This window comes from Bubalus kerabau, chromosome 6 (genome assembly GCF_029407905.1).
Source record: "Bubalus kerabau isolate K-KA32 ecotype Philippines breed swamp buffalo chromosome 6, PCC_UOA_SB_1v2, whole genome shotgun sequence".
Lineage (NCBI taxonomy): Eukaryota > Metazoa > Chordata > Mammalia > Artiodactyla > Bovidae > Bubalus > Bubalus kerabau.
In genome coordinates, this window is record NC_073629.1 from 100,587,336 (window position 1) to 100,607,804 (window position 20,469).

At 43.2% G+C, this 20,469-nt stretch overlaps 1 protein-coding gene and 1 non-coding gene across 3 annotated transcripts in view; one reads left to right on the plus strand and one right to left on the minus strand.

Annotated features, from left to right (window-relative positions):
• PIK3R3 (phosphoinositide-3-kinase regulatory subunit 3) overlaps positions 1-20,469 on the plus strand; it is a 275,432-nt gene that overhangs the window by 133,716 nt on the left and 121,247 nt on the right. The gene's annotated exons all lie outside the window — the stretch shown is intronic.
• LOC129656646 (U6 spliceosomal RNA) lies at positions 1,747-1,853 on the minus strand. The gene has a single exon (XR_008716435.1). It is a non-coding gene; the product is annotated as a U6 spliceosomal RNA (small nuclear RNA).

The following is a 20,469-nucleotide window of genomic DNA, read 5'->3' on the forward strand; positions in this document are numbered from 1 at the left end:
GGGTCGGCGGGATAGTTCCCATCCCTGGTCAGGGAACTAAGATCCCACATGCCTCAGGGAGTGGCCAATAAGACAAAATAAAATAAAATATGTAATATGAGGGATAGAAATAAGTGATATGGTGGTAAAGCAAGTGAGAGGGAGATGAAATGCCAGGGAGTTAGTTATTTGCCACTTTTTATATGGTGGAGACAGGAAGCCTAATAATATGATATTTGATAAAAGACCTATAAGAAGGGAGGCAGCAAGCCTTGTCTATACTTGGGGGAAGAATGTTTCAGGTGAGGGTAGAACAAGTGTAAAGGCTCTGAGGAGGTAGTATGTAAGGTGTGTGTTTTTTGTTTTTAATTAATTTATTTTTTAACTGAAGGATAATTGCTTTACAGAATTTTGTTATTTTCTATCAAACCTCAACATTAATCAGCCATAGGTATACATATATCCCCTCCCTTTTGAACCTCCCTCCCATCTCTCTCCCCACCCCACCTCTCTAGGTTGATACAGAGTCCCTGTTTAAGTTTCTTGAGCCATACAACGAATTCCTGTTGGCTATCTATTTTACACATGGTAATGTAAGTTTCCATGTTACTCTTTCCATACATCTCACCCTCTCCTCCTCTCTCCCCATGTCCATAAGTCTATTCTCTGTCTGTTTCTCCATTCAGTTCAGTTCAGTTCAGTCGTTCAGTCGTGTCCGACTCTTTGCGACCCCATGAATTGCAGCACGCCAGGCCTCCCTGTCCATCACCAAATCCCGGAGTTCACTCAGACACACGTCCATCGAGTCAATGATGCCATCCAGCCATCTCATCCTCTGTCGTCCCCTTTTCCTCTTGCCCCCAATCCCTCCCAGCATCAGAGTCTTTTCCAATGAGTCAACTCTTCGCATGAGGTGGCCAAAGTACTGGAGTTTCAGCTTTAGCATCATTCCTTCCAAAGAACACCTAGGGCTGATCTCCTTTAGAATGGACTGGTTGGATCTCCTTGCAGTCCAAGGGACTCTCAAGAGTCTTCTCCAACACCACAGTTCAAAAGCATCAATTCTTCGGCGCTCAGCTTTCTTCACGGTCCAACTCTCCCATCCATACATGACCACTGGAAAAACCATAGCCTTGACTAGACGGACCTTTGTTGGCAAAGTAATGTCTCTGCTTTTGAACATGCTATCTAGGTTGGTCATAACTTTCCTTTCAAGGAGTAAGCGTCTTTTAATTTCATGGCTGCAATCACCATCTGCAGTGATTTTGGAGCCCCCAAAAATAAAGTCTGACACTGTTTCCACTGTTTCCCCATCTATCTCCATTTAGTTCAGTTCAGTTCAGTCGCTCAGTCGTGTCCGACTCTTTGCGACCCCATGAATTGCAGCACGCCAGGCCTCCCTGTCCATCACAAACTCTCGGAGTTCACTCAGACTCATGTCCATTGAGTCAGTGATGCCATCCAGCCATCTCATCCTCTGTCATCCCCTTCTCCTCCTGCCCCCAGTCCCTCCCAGCATCAGTCTTTTCCAATGAGTCAGCTCTTCGCATGAGGTGGCCAAAGTACTGGAGTTTCAGCTTCAGCATCATTCCCTCCAAAGAAATCCTAGGGCTAATCTCCTTCAGAATGGACTGGTTGGATCTCCTTGCAGTCCAAAGGACTCTCAAGAGTCTTCTCCAACACCACAGTTCTATCTCCATTGCTGCCCTCTAAATAAATTCTTCAGTACCCTTTTTCTAGATTCCATACATATGTGTTAGAATACAAAAAACTATGGAATGCTTCACGAATTTGTGTGTCATCCTCGCACAGGGGCCATGCTAATCTTCTCCGTATCATTCCAATTTTAGTATATGTGCTTCCGAAGTTAGTACTGTAAGATGTGTTTATAGACCAACAAAAAGGTTGGTGGCTGAAAAAAAGAATTTTCCCTCCCAGAGCCTCAATTTTTCATCTAAATAATTCAGATGAGAATTGTACCTATATAACAGAGTGGATATGATGAGTAAATGTGACAGGTAGCACAAGGCCCAGGCCTTGTAAGTTGTTGTCATTAAGACAGTTACACCTTTGGCCTTGTTGACCATTCTTTTTTGATAGTGATTAGTGGTTCCCCCTCTATACCAGTTCTCTTCTTCTGATTCATGCTCTCATTAGCCTATAATCTGTCTGTGGCAGTTTGTGCATCAATAACTAATGATTACCAGTGCCTACTGTATGCTGCACACTAGATGATAAGACTTTCTTAAGATACCTACAGTCCCATGGGGGAGAGTACATCTGTATGTTAACATCAGTCTTAAAAAGCAGAGCAGGCCCTAGAGAATAACTAGCAAAGTGCTCTGGGAATTCAAAGGTGACCTATGGGAAGCTTCATGGAGGAGGTGTCATTTGAGCTGAGTTTTGTCTCCTTATTTATGTATTTATTTTTGGCTGTTCTGGGTCTTTGTTGCTGCACAGGCTTTTCTCTAATTGTGGCAAATTGTTGTTCAGTTGCTCAGTTGTGTCTGACTCTTTGCGACCCCAGGACACCAGGCTTCCCTGTCCTTCACTATCTCCTAGAGTTTGCTCAGACTCATGTCTATGAAGTCAGTGATGCCATGCAGCCATCTCTGGAGTGGTTTTGGAGCCCAAGAAAATAAAGTCTGTCACTGTTTGCATTGTTTCCCCATATATTTGCCATGAAGTGAGGGGACTGGATGCCATGATCTTCATTTTTTGAATGTTGAGTTTTAAGCCCTTTTTCACTCTCTAAGAGGAGAGGCTCATCAAGAGGCTCGTTAGTTCCTCTTTGCTTTTTGCCAGGGGCTTCCCTCATAGCTCAGTTATTAAAGAATCCACCTGCAATGCAGGAGGACCTTGGTTTGATTCCTGGGTCAGGAAGATCCTCTGGAGAAGGGATAGGCTACCCCCTCCAGTATTCTTGGGATTCCCTTGTGGCGCAGCTGGTAAAGAATCTGCCTGCAATGTGGGAGACCTGGGTTTGATCCCTGGGTTGAGAAGATCCCCTTTCGGCTACCCACTCCAGTATTCTGGCCTGGAGAATTCCATGGACTATACAGTTCCAGTCCCAAAGAATTGGACACGACTGAGTGACCTTCACTTTCACTTTCACTTTTGGTTTCTGCCATAAGGGTGATGTCATCTGCATATCTGAGGTTATTGATATTTCTCCCAGCAATCTTGATTCCAGCTTGTGCTTCATCCAGCCCAGCATTTTGCATGATGTACTCTGCATATAAGTTAAATAAGCAGGGTGATAATATACAGCCTTGACATATAGTTGTAGCAAGTGGGAGCTTACTTTCTAGTTGTGGTGCATGGGCTTTGCATTGTGGTGGCTTCTCTTGTTGCAGAGCACCAGCTCAAGGGTGCATGGGCTTCTGTAGCTGCAGCTCATGGGCTCAGTAGTTGCAGTTTCCGGGCTCTAGAGCACAGGCTCAATACTTGTGGTGCACAGGCTTACTTGCTCTATGGCATGTGGGATCTTCCTGGACCAGGGATTGAACCTGTGTCTCTGCATTGGAAGGCAGATTCTTTACCACTGAGCCACCAGGGAAGCCCTGGGCTGTCTTTTGAGGAAAGTCTTCTCATGGACGGAGACGAGGTGGAGAGGCCATTCCAGAAGGGAAAAAAAATGTGAGCCTGGGCACAGAGGCTGGCATGCTCAAGTCACAGGTGGGAAAGGGGAAATAGCCTGGTATGGGATGAGCATAATAGGTTGGAAGTGGGACAAGATTTTGAAGAGATTTGGTTATTAAGTTGCTAATTTTGGACTTGCCCTGTAAATTATAGCGCTGTCAGATACTTTCAGGGAATGATACAGTCACAATTGTGTTTTTGAATGATCTGTCTGGTTGCAGAGAAGAGCTGAGGGTCAGCATGGACAAAGAGGGTGATGGGAATACCGAGAGAGGAGGCTGTAGGAACTGCCCTGATGAGTAATGATGAGGCCTTAGGAATGGAGATGGAGAGAATGGATGATAGGGATACAGGGTGAAATAAGATACTTTAACTGCTCCCCAAGGATCATCAGGGAACAGACAGGAATTGCCCAAATATGACTACAATGAAACTGTACTCTCAACTCTTCTGCAATTGGGCTTTGGGAGATTGAGGTCAGCTGTTTTCAGTCCTACTCCACGGAAATACCTTTCAGAAAGGGGAGATGGACAGGAGTAACATGGGTGTCAACCCTGGGAAACTTCCTGTTTTGGCATTTGATAACTGCACAGAACTTCAGCAGCTAGGAGTACTCTAGCCATCACTCTGCCCTGCGGGGATCAACTTTCTGAACAGGGATTTCTCCTGGCTCCCAAGAGCAGCTTGAACTGAAAGATGGAGAATTGAGCTTCTGCCCTGGGAATGTCAGTTTGAAAGCTCTGTAATCTTGGACAAATAATGCTATGATTCCCACATAATCTTTTCAAAAGGCTGTTCTGACTTCCTAAATGGTCTATCTAGCTGAAGAAAGTAATCAAAGATAGCTAAAATTTGATACTTTGGGGGAACCCAGACCTGCCGTGCTGCCAATTCCTCTAAAAGAAGAAAGCCAATCCAGACTCTGGACTTCAGGATTTACAATACTAGTTGGCTGAATGCAGAGCATCAATATTGGGAGACTGGGGGATGGGGTTCCGGCCTGGAACATGAATGACTACTCAGCCACTTCCTGTGGAGTTTTCCCACTGACAGTCCTGTGGGCTGACTTTGGAGGGGCAGGAACTGAAGGGAGAGGACTCAGCAGATGATTATTTTAATAGCCCAGCTGATCATTCTTCAGCTTCAAGCATTTTTACCCACATTAGCTAATTAATTAACTGATAGTTTGTCCAAGTGGAGATGAGGGATGGTAGGAGACAGGGAGCTCATGCCTGATCACGCTTTCAGGGTCTGAAGGGAATGATATCATGACTACAGTTTAGGGCCAGGGCATTTAAGTGTTTGGACAGGGGCTAATGGACAAGAGCTAATTGGCAGGCTCTTAGGCCCATGTGCATGACGGTCAGCTGGTCTGTCCGAGACAGTGTGATAAATGCCCCATACAGTTCATGGGCAGTCACGGTCAGAGAAACCCAGTCAGACCCCATCACTGATCTGATGACAAGTGCATGGGGTATTAGCTGCTTCACCACAGATGTCTTGTCCAGAGAAATGTCCCTGTGTCCAGGAGCCTGAATGAGATTCTTCATGGTCAGAGATGTTGCGTATGATTTTTTTTATACAGGAAACTTTCACATCAGAACCCAGCCAGGAATGAATTCCTATTATTTACTATTTGCGCTTTATAAGGAGCATCAGAAAAGACAAGCACATTTATAGAAAGGAGTGTGTTTTAGTACAGCTTGTAGTAATTCAATGTAGGCATCTATAATTTCACATTTTAAAATTCACCTTAAAATTTTTACATAAGTAAAATATACTATTTTTTGTGTATATTTTTGTGGGTTTAGACTTAACTGTAAAGAAAAACATTTTAGGCTTTGTGGACACACAGCCTGTCACAAATACTCAACTCTGCCTTTGGATCACCAGATAATACATAAATGAATGAACATGACTTTATTTATGAACACTGAAATTTGATATATATTGTTGTTCAGTCACTAAATCGTGTCTGACTCTTTGCAACTCCATGAACTGCAGCATGCCAGGCTTCCCTGTCCTTCACTATTTCCAGAGTTTGCTCAGATTCATGTCCATTGAGTCGGTGATGCCATCCAACCATCTCATCCTCTGTCTCCCCCTTCTCCTGTTCTCAATCTTTCTCAGCATCAGAGTCTTTTTCAATGAGTTGGCTCTTTGCATCAGGTGGCCACAGTATTGGAGTTTCAGCTTCAGCATCAGTCCTTTGGATGAATATTCAGGGTTGATTTCCTTTAGAATTGACTGGGGTTGTAATTTTCTGACCTCTGGTTTAGACTGGGGTTTCTTAGCCTTGGCACTACTGACACTTGGGAGCAGATAATTCTTTGCTGTGGGGGCTGTCCTGTTGCATTGTAAAATGTCTAGCAGTGTCTCTAGCCTCTATCCATTAGATGCCAATATCACTCCCTTCCTCTTTGCATTGTGTCAACCACAAATGTCTTCAGACATTGTCTGATAGCCTCTAGGGAGCAGATCACCCCTGTTGAGAACCACTGGTTTAGACAGATGCATATAGACGTTTCACTACCACAACCATGAAAATACAGAATAGTTGTATTATCCTAAAAACGTCCCTCATACTGCACCTTTGTAATCAACACCCTCCTCCATCCCAGTCCCTGGCAGTCACTGGTTTCTGTTTCTATAATTTTGTCTTTTCCAGAATAATACATAAATAGAATCATAAGGCATGTAGGTTTTTGAGTTTGATTTCTTTCACTTAGCACAATGCACTTGTGATTTATTCATGTTGTTGAGTGTATCCGTAATTCATTTCTTTTACTGCTGAGTAGTATTCAATTTTATGGACATACTAAAGTTTATCCATTCACCAGTTAAAAGATATTTATACTGTTTCCAGTTTTTTTGTGATTTTGGATGAAATTGTTTTGGACACTTGTGTGCAGGTTTTTGCCTGAACATAAATCTTCATTTTTCCGAGGTAAATACCTAGGAGTGGAATTTGGGGATCATATAGTAATTGTATATTTAATTTTATAATAAACTGTTAAATTATTTTCCAAAGTGGCTGTACAATTTTAAATTCCCACCAGCCATGTATGAACATTCCATTTGTGCCACATTCTCACCAACACTTGGTATTGTCAGAGTTTACTTTTTAAAGCCATTCTAATAGGCATTTAGTGTTTCATTGTGGTTTTAATTTGCATTTCCCTATTGATTAACGGTGTTAAGCATATTTTAATATGCTATCTTTATTAGTAAATTGTTCATATCTCTTGCCCATTTTTTATGAAGTGATTTGTTTTCTTATTACTAAGTTCTTTATATATTCTGGATACAAGTCCTTTGTTATATGTGACTTGCAAATATTTTCTCTCAGTCTATACCTTTCTTTTATTCTCTTAGCAGAATCTTTTTAAAACAATTATTTATGTATCTACTTTTTAAAATTTTTGGCTGTGCTGGATCTTCACTGCTGCACATGGGCTTTCTCTAGTTGTGGCGAGCAGGGGCGACTCTCTAGTTGCGGTGCAAGGGTTTCTCATTGTGGGGGCTTCTCTTGTGCAGTAAGGTTCTAGGGTGCACAGGCTTCAGTAGTCGTGGCACATGGGCTCAGTAGTTGGGGCCTGAGGGCTCCGAAGCTCAGGCTCATTAGCTGTGGCCTTAGTTGCCCCATGGCATGTGGGAGCTTTTTAGATCAAGGATTGAACTGGTGTCCCTTGCATCGCAAAGCAGATTCTTAACTATTGGCCCACCAGGGAAGTCCAACAGTTTCTTTCATAAGCAGATGTTTTTAATTTTGAGGAAGTCCAGTTTGTCAATATTTTTCTTTTATGGATTGCTCCATTAAGTCATATCAAAGAAAGATTTTTTTTCCTGTGTTTTCTTCTACAAGCTTCATAGTTTTAGGTTTTACATTTAGGTTTATGATCCACATTGAATTAATTTTTGTATAAAATGTGAGATGCGTTGTTTGTTCTTTTTTTGCATATGGGTATCTAATTGTTTCAGCACCATTTGTTGAAAAGACTATCCTTTCTCCATTGAACGCCTTTGCACTTTTGTCAAGTTAGTTGAGAATATATGTGTGGGACTGTTTCTGAGTTCTCTATTTTGTTCCATTGATCTATGTGTCTGCTGCTGCTGCTAAGTCGCTTCAGTCGTGTCTGACTCTGTGTGACCCCATAGATGACAGCCCACCAGGCTCCCCCATCCCTGGGATTATCCAGGCAAGAACACTGGAGTGGATTGCCATTTCCTTCTCCAATGCATGAAAGTGAAAAGTGAAAGTGAAGTCGCTGAGTCGTGCCCGACTCTTAGCAACCCCATGGACTTCAGCCCATCAGGCTCCTCCGCCCATGGGATTTTCCAGGCGAGAGTACTGGAGTGGGGTGCCATTGCCCTCTCCGATCTATGTGTCTACCTTTTAGTTAATATCACACTGTTCAATCTTACATGTTAAATAAAATTCTCAAACGTGAATTCTTTTGAAACAGTTATGTGTCTAATAAGTGTTCTGTCATGTTGAACACATTCAGAATTGTGAAAGATTTAAAACCCAAAGCTAATGTTTAGGTGAAAATCTTGGATCAAAGTTGGCGGGTGACAGAGTTGACAATGCAAATAATGTGAAGGTGTTGAAAGAACACTGAAACATCTGTGGTTTTGGGCAAATCCCCTATCCCAGTTAAAGTTCCTGGGAGTCATCTGACATAAGCTGCAATAGTAGTATGGTGGCAAGATGACCTGCCACTGAAAAACTTATTCTTTTCTTTTCTCTAATTTGGCTATTAGGTCTTAGTTGAGACATGCAGGATCTTTAGTGGTGGCATGCAAACTCTTAGTTGGAGCATGTGGAATCTGGTTCTCTGATTAGGGATTGAACCCAGGCCCACTGCACTGGAAGTGTGGAGTCTTAGCCACTGGACCACATATAACTTCCTGTAGAACTTATTCTTGAAGACTCAAAAGGCCCTGGAGAGAGTCTCTGAAATAGCTGAGGAGGGGTTAATTCCTACAAGTAGGGAAGTGGGTGTTCATGCTAGAATAAATAAGGTATAAAAGGTTATTAAATAATATAATCTCATTTGGTAATTGGAGGCAAATGAAGCTGAGGATATGTGGTTATATTTTGGGGATTCCACCCAGAATTTTTATAAATCTTATTGAAATGTATATCCATACCATGAACTCATCACTATATCTAGAAATAAAGCCAATAAATGTTAGGATAATGACCAAGATAACATTAGAAAATTTGTGCATGGTGGTAGATGTAGACTTCTAGAAATCTCTATGCATTGTAGGATTTAAAAGAACTGTGAAAAATCTGAAATCAAAGAGGTGTGCAACTTTTCTGTTAGGTACCTGGGCAGATAGAGGGCCCAGTAAGGCCTTCAGGAGGAGAGAGAACACAGCCTTACTCAAGTTTCTAAAGATGTGAACGAGGTTGCAGTACTAGGCAGATACCAGGGAACAGAGTTTCAGTGTTGGATATGGTTAGAATTTCTCCTACATGAAAACAGATAGTTCCAACTGTTACCAGAGTCACTGACCTAATTGCTGGGGACAGGTGAAAGGAAAGGCCATTCAGTTAGAGATTTATGAGATCCAAAAGTTGAGAGTATTTAGGGGGAAGGCAACCTCTGGCATGAGGAAAGTGTGCTCTTGGTTGGGCCCTCTGCTGAGATACTGCGAGTGGTGGATACCACTAGTGGAGAAGTGAGAGCAGAAACTCTGAGTCTGACAAAGGGAGTTTTCAAGGCTACCAAGGTCTCGGTGTCAGCCGGCTGAGTGCGAAACACTCTATTTTAGCAGTTGCAAAGATTTATAGTCTTAAGGTCGTCCAGATTTTTTTCTATGCTCTATTGGAGGGTGTGAGAAAAGATGTGTACTTTTTTTCTTTGAAGAAAGAAAGAAAAGTGAAGTCGCTCAGTAGTGTCCAACTCTTTGTGACCCTGTGGACTGTAGCCTACCAGGCTCCTCCATCCATGGGATTCTCCAAGCAAGAATGCTGGAGTTGCCATTTCCTTCTCCAGGGGATCTTCCCAACCCAGGGATAGAACCCAGATCTCCTGCATTGCAGGCAGATGCTTTACCCTCTGAGCCACCAGGGAAGCCCTTTTTCTTTAAAGGTGTTCTGAATTGGGGTTGGAGACACACTTATCGGAGGCAGAGGAAACAGAAGCCAAAGTTCTAAACAGTATGAATCAAGTTCTCTGTATAACAGGGAAGGACTAAAGTAAGGCTTTGGGGAAAATTTCAGCTGCGAGACCCAGAATAGTCTTTTAGGTTCTTCCAGTTATTGAAATTAACATAGGAAAAGGAGGAAGGGAGGCAGTTCATGTCATGGGATGAAGGAAACTCCATCAATTGAGGTGATTGTAGATAACTAGCAAGAACTCCAATGACTACTATCCACAAAGACTTCAAGGTACATATGAAAGCCCTACTAGTGCCCTTATAGGTTTGGAGAAAGAGCTCTGAGGGTGGATACTTCAGAGCCCTAAAATGCAGAATGCTGGAGGAAGTGGGGGATGAGGAGGTTCCAGGACAAGAAGAAATTCCAGCTATCCTAAGGTTGAAGAGCATCTGGGGAAGAGGGAGTAGAGATGGGCCTAGAATTTGAGCTGTCTTCGACCCAGCCAGGAGCCCCAGGCAGGTGAAGAGCCCATCTTTGTCTTGTGGAGGGAGCATCCTAGAAAGATGAGGAGCCAAGAAAAGCACCAAGCAGTAAGCATGGCTTGATAGTGAATTCACAAGCAGCAAGCTCCCAAGCCATTCCCCAAGACAAAAATAGGATGAATAAGATGTGGTTTTGCTTTAGTACTGATTGTGAGGCATGAGTATCCTACAGGACTGGTGGAAATGATAGAAGAGATGAAAAGTCTGTAGTTATATATTGGACCCTGGCAGTGCTTGGCAAAGGTAGGTACATTATAGGGATCAAGGCCAGACTCTAAAGTATTCACTGGAAGCATTCCATGGTGTTCTACCCTTACCTAGGAAAATCAAAGCAAGGAAGAGTCTAAAATTCCCACCCCCGCCCCCCCGTTTCCATTCTGGGTCCTTTAATTGGGGGATTCCTAAAATTCAAAAGGTGGAAATAGAAGGACCAAACCCGGAAGTTTCTCTAAGAATGGGCTGTGACTAAGCATAAGTATGCCAATAATCTTGAAGTTGGAAGCCCAGACCCTTCAGAAGATAGTGCAGGAAGTCTATATTGTCTGAGAGGGATGATTTTTTAGATCACCTTAAAGACCTACTGATTAACTGCATCAGCTCTGGGTTCCACATCCCCTTTTGTGATAGTGAAGAAAAAAATTCAGGTAAATTCTGGGTTTGTGTGGATTTCCTGGCTCTGAACAGACAGTCTAAAATAGTCCAGCACACTGTGTTCCTTATACAGGATGGCTTAGCCACTTCCTATGGAGTTAGTTGTTTCCAGAATTGGATGTCAGAGCAGGTATTATAAAATCTCTATGACTGCAGAGAACATCAACAGGGTAGATTTTATCTGTCTTGTGTAGGTCTAGCAATGTGAAGGGATTGGGGTTTCAGGAACATTTATTACTACTCAGAGGTTATTGGAGAAAGTGATTGGTCATTTGAATTTATCTGCAAGTGCTTATGTATTCATTTATATGTAATATTTATATATTCATTATTTATGTTTATATACGTATATTCATATTCTCCCAAACCTGGGAAAAACGTGGACAATGGGTCTTCGAGGAGTGAACATATATATATATAAAAGTAGTGAACTTTTTTTTTTGCCTGCCCAGATTTTCTTTAAAACTGCCCTTCCCAGTTCTAAATCTATGTATCTTGGGTACAGCTGACCTCATACTCTGCTTCTAGGAGTGCCATATGACCTGCTGCTGCTGCTGCTAAGTGGCTTCAGTTGTGTTTGACTCTGTGCGACCCCATAGAAGGCAGCCCACCAGGCTCCGCTGTCCCTGGGATTCTCCAGGCAAGAATATTGGAGTGGGTTGCCATTTCCTTCTCTGCCATATGACCTAGACCTGTCCAATTAGAACATTCCATCTAACTAGGCTCAGGGATGGGTTCGGGGTGAGTGTGTAATCCAAGTTAAGCCATTGAGACTTAACCCTCAGAATTTTTCTGTAACTATAAGGAGAAACTTGCACTTTGCTAGATGGCATTGCTGAGCATGTGGAATGTAGGCCTGGGGTTGCTGGATGCTCTCCTTGTCACCACTTAGGGGAACATCAGAGGGAAGGAGGACTGAGAATGAATCTGATTCCTGGTAGCATTATTTAAGCACCTCAACTTAAGCTTAGGGCTTTCCAGGTGGCTCAGTGGTAAAGAATTTGCCTGCTAATGTAGGAGCCACAGCAGCTGTGGGTTTGATTCCTGGATTGGGAGGATCCCCAGAGGAGGAACTGGCAACTCACTCCAATATTCTTGCCTGAAGAATCCCATGGTCAGAAGAGCCTGGAAGGCTACAGTCCATAGGGTTGCAAATAGTCAGACATGACTAAGCATGCACGTGCTTGACTTAAGCATGTTTATTTGACTTAACCAGATTTTATTTTCTTAGGCTCCAAAATCACTGTAAATGGTGACTGCAGCCACAAAATAAAAAGACACTTGCTCCTTGGAAGAAAAGCTATGACAAATCTAGACAGAGTATTAAAAAACAGAGACATCACTTTGCCAACAAAGGTCCATATAGTCAAAGCTGTGGTTTTTCCAGTAGTCATGTATGAATGTGAAAGTTGAACCACAAAGAAGGCTGAGCACTGAAGAATTGATTCTTTCCAACTCTAGTGCTGGGGAAAATTCTTGAGTGTCCCTTGGACTGCAAGGAGATCAAACCAGTCAATTCTAAAGGAAATCAACCCTAAATATTCATTGGAAGGATTGGTAATAAAGCTGAAGCTCCAATGCTTTGGCCACCTGATGTGAAGAGCCAAGTCACTGAAAAAAGACCCTGATGCTGGGAAAGATTGAGGGCAGGTGGAGAAGTGGGTAATAGAGGATGAGATGGTTGGATGGCATCATCGACTCAATGGACATGAATTTGAGCAAACTCCAGGAGATAGTGAAGGACAGGGAAGCCTGTTGTGCTGCAGTCTATGGGGTGGTGAAGAGTTGGATACCACTTAGCAACTGAACAACGACGACAAAGATTCCTGTCACTTAAATCTGAAAATGTCATGCTAATACAATAGTGATACTAGAACACATGGGAGACTTTACAAGTCGATCTCAGTAAAAGAGAATGACATGTAATGTCACACAGTGTGCAAAAACAGGCCATGAGAAGATCTCTATTATTAACAACTAGTCCTACCCTATCAACTATGAAAATATGGAAATATTCATAATGTTTATGAAGAACTCTTCCAGGATTACAGAAGTCTTGTGTTCTAACTTGGCATTATCAGGACAGACCCAGGGTGCCAATTCATAAGTCAGCTTCCAGAAGGAAGTCAAATGCCTTACTCCCTTGACCCCTTTTGGGAATTCAAGGCCTTGGCGACTTTGCTGAGCTCCTTAGCTTAAGGTTGTTCTAGCAATTGCTGATGCACACTAATATCAGTTTTGAGGACGTCTAAGTAGGTGCTATGTTAGAAAAATAAAGAAGAGAGAAGGTCTACAGTTCTTGTTATCAAGTCTGTCTGATAGTGAGACACCATTTAAATGGAACAAATGGAACACCATTTAAAACAGAGTTTCTGGATTGAAAGTGGGAAATCACAGGTAAATTCTGAGACAGCAGGTGTGTCAAGTGCTGGACTAATCTCATTTGTCCACGTGTTTCCCAGTCCTAGGTTGATTGCTCTGGTCAGTCAGTGTGAGTCACTTAGTTGTGTCCGACTCTTTGCGACCCCATGGACTGTAGCCCACCAGGCTCTTTTGTCCATGGAATTCTCCAGGCAACAATACTGGAGTGCATTGTCATTCCCTTCTCCAGGGATCAAACCCAGGTTTCCTGCATTGCAGGCTGATTCTTTACCATCTGAGCCATCAGGGAAGCCCAGGTTGCTTCTGGTACCTGGCTATTATTGACCTGTAAGCATGCCAGTGGTTTTTCTTCACTAGTTATATTCATAGGCCGCCAAGAATCAGGCTCTGACACAGGTCTAGCAGGAAGACTTACACCATGAACGTGGTGACATTTGACTATGTGGTCGAAGGCAGATCATTACCATCCTAAGTGTGGGTGTAGAGTTGGAGAGAGGAATCATGGACAGGAGCCAAGCCTAGTATATGTGTGTGTGGGTTCTCTCCAAAGAAAATACTCAGAACTTCCCAAAGGAGAGGACTAGAACATCCTCCAACAGAGATGGCTTCAAGACCTGATAAATGGTGTAGTACCGAATATTTGAAATTCCGTTTTGGAGGACTCCCAAGTCAGATGGGAGGCATGGCCCATAAACTCTAATATGATGTTGAGTATGGTGCCAGAAAATGCAAGAATGAAATAAAATGCTCTTTTAGGATTTGAGGCTGCCCATGGAGAAGACAATGGCACTCCACTCCAGTACTCTTGCCTGGAAAATCCCATGGATGGAGGAGCCTGGTAGGCTGCAGTCCATGGGGTCACGCAGAGTTGGACATGACTGAGTGCCTTCACTTTCACTTTTCACTTTCATGCATTGGAGAAGGAAATGGCAACCCACTCCAGTGTTCTTGCCTGGAGAATCCCAGGGACTGGGGAGCCTGGTGGGCTGCCATCTATGGGGTCGCACAGAGTCAGACATGATTGAAGCGACTTAGCGGCAGCAGCAGCATGAAGCTCAAAATAGATAATCAGAAGTATAACAAATAGCCAGTGAGAGAGGAAAGTCACAGCGATTGACCAAAATAACTTACTACTAATGGAGGAATCAATCCTCCTTTCTTCTGGCCCACTTGGTAGGCATTAGGGTTCATGAGGAAGCCCTCCCCCTGTCACTGCTCATTCACTCAGTTGCGTCCAACTTTTTGCGACCCCATGGACTGTAACCCACCAAACTCCTCTATTATGAATACTGGACAAGAAAACTAGAGTGGGTTGCCATGACCTTCTCTACCTCCTGTCAATACTAGCGGCCTTACAGGGAACAGAGATAGGAAATTGGACAGTTGTTCAGAGGGTAAAGACAGCAGCCTTATTTAGGATTCTTGGGTTGCAAGTAACAATCTAGTTGGAGCCTACTTAAACAAGGAATTTGTATAAACAGCCCCTATTAGAACTGAGAAAGAGAGGCAGGGCAGGGCAGGGCACACAGACTTTCTCCTTGTCAGATGAGAAATCAGTATAGTTAAGGGAATTTATCCACCAAGAGCCTTTGCTTCCTTCTTTTAGACCATGCTCTTGGAGTTCTTCACCCAACTGGCCCCAAGCCTGTTTCCAAGATTGCACTGGGTCTTTTCCCTGGATCTGTTCTAAGGACAGACAGAATTGTCAACATCAATACCTTTAGACCCAAGGGGTGGTCAAGGGACAGCTGTTTATAGTGGAACGGATAGAAGGAGATTGGATATGTGCACAAGGATCCCCTTCACAGTGCAGAATGAAGACGGGGTGAAAAGAGATGGGAGTCAGAAATCCAAGGATTTGTGAATTCTAAATTTGAACGTAGTCTTTCAGGTTTGCATAGAGGTATATTTGGCAAGATAGGAGCATAGAATACATTTAGTTTAATCACTTGTTCCTTCGATTTATAATTTTAAAGTATTTTGACATATGGTATGTGTGCTTCTATTTATATTGCTGTCCTGGGCCCTGCAAATGTTAGAGGTGAGCCTGACCTTAGAACAGGGACAAAGCTGGGCATTAGGAGGCTGGAGACTCAAGAAATTGACTATTGATCAGGTCCTTTCCATTCTACATCTCTGTTCCTTTCAGAGTGTTTCCTTAATCCTTCTCTGGCTTTCTGAACACTGGCCAGCTTCAGAGATTCCATGCTACAGATCCAAACCCCTGGAGAGACCAATTCTTATTTTGGCTAACCCAATGTTCGCAAATATTTGTGAAAGAAAATTTAACTCAACCTGTGTCCCTCAACTAAGGCCAGTGGCAAGGTCATGTGCAAATTGGAGAAAGGAATGTCACATTGAACTGGAGAAAGATATTCAGCAGTGTGTACTGCTGCTGTTGCGTTGCTTCAGTCCTATCCGACTCCGTGCGACCCCACAGACAGCAGCCCACCAGGCTCCGCGGTCCCCGGGATTCTCCAGGCAAGAACACTGGAGTGGGTTGCCATTTCCTTCTCCAATGCATGAAAGTGAAAAGTGAAAGTGAAGTCACTCAGTCGTGTCCAACTCTTCGCGACCCCATAGACTGCAGCCCACCAGGCTCCTCCGTCCATGGGATTTTCCAGGCAAGAGTACTGGAGTGGGGTGCCTTTGCCTTCTCCGCAGTGTGTACTGCTGCTGCTGCTACTGCTGCTAAGTCGCTTCAGTCGTGTCCGACTCTGTGCGACCCCATAGACAGCAGCCCACCAGGCTCCCCCGTCCCTGGGATTCTCCTGGCAAGAACACTGGAGTGGGTTGCCATTTCCTTCTCCAGTGCACGAAAGTGAAAAGTGAAAGTGAAGTCGCTCAGTCATGTTCGACTCTTAGCGACCCCATGGACTGAAGCCTGCCATGCTCCTCCGTCCACAATGGGGCAATTGACCAAGCAGTCTGGGTCATCAATCCACTGACACCCTCAAGCCTTAACTCATAAACAGTATTCTTGGGGCTGGTTAATCTACCCAATGAGGTCCCAGAAGTGAGTGTACCACCTGGAAAAGCAGAGGAGGAAAATACTACCAATAAAGAGAAAGATTCTCCACAGAAAAGTTGTAATCTTATTTTGTAGTGAGTAGTTTTTTAGGATGGGGATTTGCTGATTACCTAATCCTCACCAAATGTGGCCTTTTTTTACCTCCTATGTGTGTTCATGCTACACTGCTTTAGTCATGTCCAACTCTGTGTGACCCTATGGACTGTAGCCCGCCAGGCTCCTCTGTCCATGGGATTTTCCAGGCAAGAATACTGTAGTGAGTTGCCACGTCCTCCTCAAGGGGATCTTCCTGACCCAGGGACTGAACCTGTGTCTGTTGTGTCTCCTGCATTGGCAGGAGGGTTCTTTACCATGAGAAACACCTTTCAAATCTACCCATGGCTCTCCCTCTTTTGCCTATATTGTTTCAACGATGTTTTATCTTCAAATGATTTTCAGTTTGTATCTTTAATTCACTCTGCAATCTGTAATGATTCTTGAATACAAATCTGCCCTCATTGCTCTGAACATAAGGAATGCATTCTTGGGAATTCCCTGGTGGTCCAGTGGTTAGGTCTTTGTGCTTTCACTGCTGAGGGCCAGGGTTCAACCTCTGGTAGGGGAATTAAGATCCTGCAAGCTCTGTGGTGAAGCCAAAAAAAAAAAAAAAATGCATTCTTTATCTTGGCTTACAAGGCTCTTCATGTTTACCTTGTGCTTCATCCCTCTACCTCCTTCATGACACAATTTCCAGGGTTCCCAAGAGACACTGGCTTCCCTAATGGCTCAGACAGTAAAGAATCTGCCTGCAATGCAGGAGATGCAGGAGACATGGGATGGATCCCTGGGCTGGGAAGATCCCTTGGAGTAGGAAATGGCAATTCACTCCAGTATTCTTGCCTGGAAAATCCCATGGACAGAGGAGCCTGGTGAACTATAATCCATAGGGTCGCAAAGTGTCAAACACGACTGAACACACACACAAGAGACACATGCTCTCTTCTGGGCCTTTGTACATGCTCTTCTCCTTGGCCTACATTCCCATCTGACCCTGTCACCCAACTAGAAAAGAAACTGGCTTAGGCATAATTTTGAGGTGTTCTGGGGCTATCTAGTAGGCATTTGGGTAGACAGGAGTAAGAGTACTTTAGAAGGCTGATGAGGGTGCTACCCAGAGGTCAGAAAGGGTGACTGGCTTTCAACTGGAGGAGAGACATACTCCTTCAGAGAGGAAGGCAAGGAACAATGATGGTACTAGTTGCTAAGCTCTGGAGGAGATGTAAGGAGGGAGGCCTTAAGCCTGATGGTCTCTGAAATAAAAGGCCAGGTTACATTTACTGATCTGAGGGTGAAGGTTTGGAACAACTGAGAAAGCACATTGAGAATAAGTAAAAGAAACTGAAGTTATGACTAGAGACCAGCCCAGAATGAACTTGGTAAACTTTTTTTCTTTTTTAAATCTAAGCCCAGCTGCCAGAGTATAGGGCTTCCCTGGTGGCATATTTTGATCTGGAATTTGGCTTTGGCAGTGTGACTTTTTGGAAGGACAAGGAAGAAAGACAATTGAAGGTACTGGGAGAAAATTGTTAAAAAGATACACCTTGGGTCAGGCCTGTGGTTCCTGGTATTGGGGCTAGCCTGTGACAATGTTTCATCAGTTTGAATAGCATATTCAAAGCGACTTACAGGGTTTTCCCTGGTGGCTCAGTGGTAAGGATCTGCCCGCCAATGCAGGAGACATGGGTTTGGTCTTTGATCTGGGAAGATCCCACATGCTGCAGAACAACTAAGCCCACACACACAATTATTGAGCCTGTGCTCTAGAGCCCAGGAACCACAACTGCTGAGCACATGAGCCACAACTACTGAAGCCCCCATGCCCTAGAGCCCATGCTGCACACCCAGAGAAGCCAACGCGACGAGAAACCCGAGCACCAAACTAGAGAGTAGCCCCCACTCACCACAACTAGAGAAAAGCCCACGAAGCAACGAAAACCCAGCACCACCAAAAATAAATAAATAAGTAAATAAAAAGAAAAATAAAGTGACTTACAAACATTTCTTGGGAAGGATGGTCCTTTAGTTTGAAGTTATATTCTTTCTATATCTTGTTTTTAAAATGTCTTTAAAAATTAAATTATTGGGCAATGTATTAGTTTCCTAGGGCTAGAATAATGAATAACCACAAATTGGGTGAATTAAAACAGCAAAAATATATTCTATCACAATTTTGGAAGTTAAAAGTCCAAAATCAAGTTGTTGGTAGTATTGGTTCTTTCTAAAGACTCTGAAGGAGAATCTGGTCTATGCCCGTCTCCTACCTTTTGGTGGTTGTGGGAAATTCTTGGTGTTTCTTGGCTTGGATGTGCATCACTCCAGTTTATGCTTGTGCTTCACACTGTCTTTCCCTCTGTGTCTCAAATATCCCCTTGCCTTTTTCCTTATGGTACCTGCCTTTGGATCTAGCACTCACTCTAAATTTAGGATGATCTCATTTTAAGATCTTTATGTCTGCAAAGACCCTCTGTCCAAATAAGACCACATTCAGAGTTTCTGAAGGGTTAGGATGTAGACATATTTTTGGGGGGCCACTATTCACTACAGTGGTATTAGATGTAATTCCTTTTCCTCCAATGCCTATGCCTGGTCAAAAAAAAAAAAGAGGTCAGGGAGGGCTGGAGAGAGTTGTCTATTTGAGCTGAGATTTCAGATAAAGAGCAATTCATGGATATAGTATCATATGATTCTCATTTGCAGAGTCCTGGGAGAACTCATAAGAAACATCAAGGCCCTATATCAGGGTAGGATATGGAGCTAGATTCCTCCATTGCCCTGGAAAAGAAGACAAGAAACATTTGAGTTGTGGTTAGGGAACACAGCCAGAAATCAGTGCTACAAGAACAGAATCAGTGAAGAGTGTGAGGTTAAGATAATAGTCAAGGAGATCAGGAAGAGGCTAAATAGTAAAGCTATTGCAGAAGATGGAGAGAGTAAATAGAGTGCGCTGTCTTGCCCTGATCTTTTGGCCTCAGGAGAGTTAGCTAGTCTAAAAGTATGAGGGTTGGGAGGGAAGGATAAATTGGAAATTTGGGATTAACAGATACATACTATTATATATAAAATAGATAAACAATAAGGACCTGCTGTATAGCACAGGGAACTATATTCAATATCTTATAATAATCTATAATGGAAAACAATCTGAAAGGGAACATATAACTGAATCACTTTTCTTTACACCTGAAACATTGTAAATCAACTATACTTTGATTTAAAAAAATGAAAAAAGCACAAGGGTTGGTGAATGTATTACTACTTGTTCATGAGTCTCCCTTACTAGATGATGGGTTCATCGGGGACAGAATAGTGTCTTTTAAGTGTTGTTCGTTCAGTTGCTAAGTTGTGTCTCTTTTTGACTCTATGGACTGTGGCACACCAGCTTCCCTGTCCTTCACTATCTCCTGAAGTTTGCTCAAATTCATGTCCATTGAGTTGGTGATGCTATCTAACCATCTCATCCTCTGCTGCTCTCTTCTTGTTTTGCCTCCAACCTTTCCCAGCATCAGAGTCTTCCAATGAGTCCTCTTGTCACATCAGGTGGCCAAAGTATTGGAGCTTCAGCTTCAGCATCAGTCCTTCCAATGAATATTCAGAGTTGATTTCCTTTAGGATTGATTGGTTTGATCTCCTTGCAATCCAAGAACTCTCAACAGTCTTCTCCAGCACTACAGTTCGAAAGCATCAATTCTTCGGTGCTCTTGCTGAGTACTCAGCATAAACTCTAGATCATGAAAGGATTTCAATTGAACTGAAAGAGCTTATCATTTTGATTGTTCTTCCCTTCTACCTTTAACATTTAATAAATCTACTTTGGGTATAATTATCATATTACATATTTGATATATGTGATGACCAGTTGATAGGGACAGAGTAGAGGGACAGAGTAGGTGATTAAATAGTTAATCCCACTGAAGTGAAAGTTGCTCAGTCGTGTCCAACTCTTTGCGACCCCAACAACTGTATAGTTCATGGAATTCTCTAGGCCAGAATACTGGAGTGGGTAGCCTTTCCCTTCTCCAGGGATCTTCCCAACCCAGGGATCGAACCCAGGTCTCCTGCATTGCAGACAGATTCTTTACCAGCTGAGACAC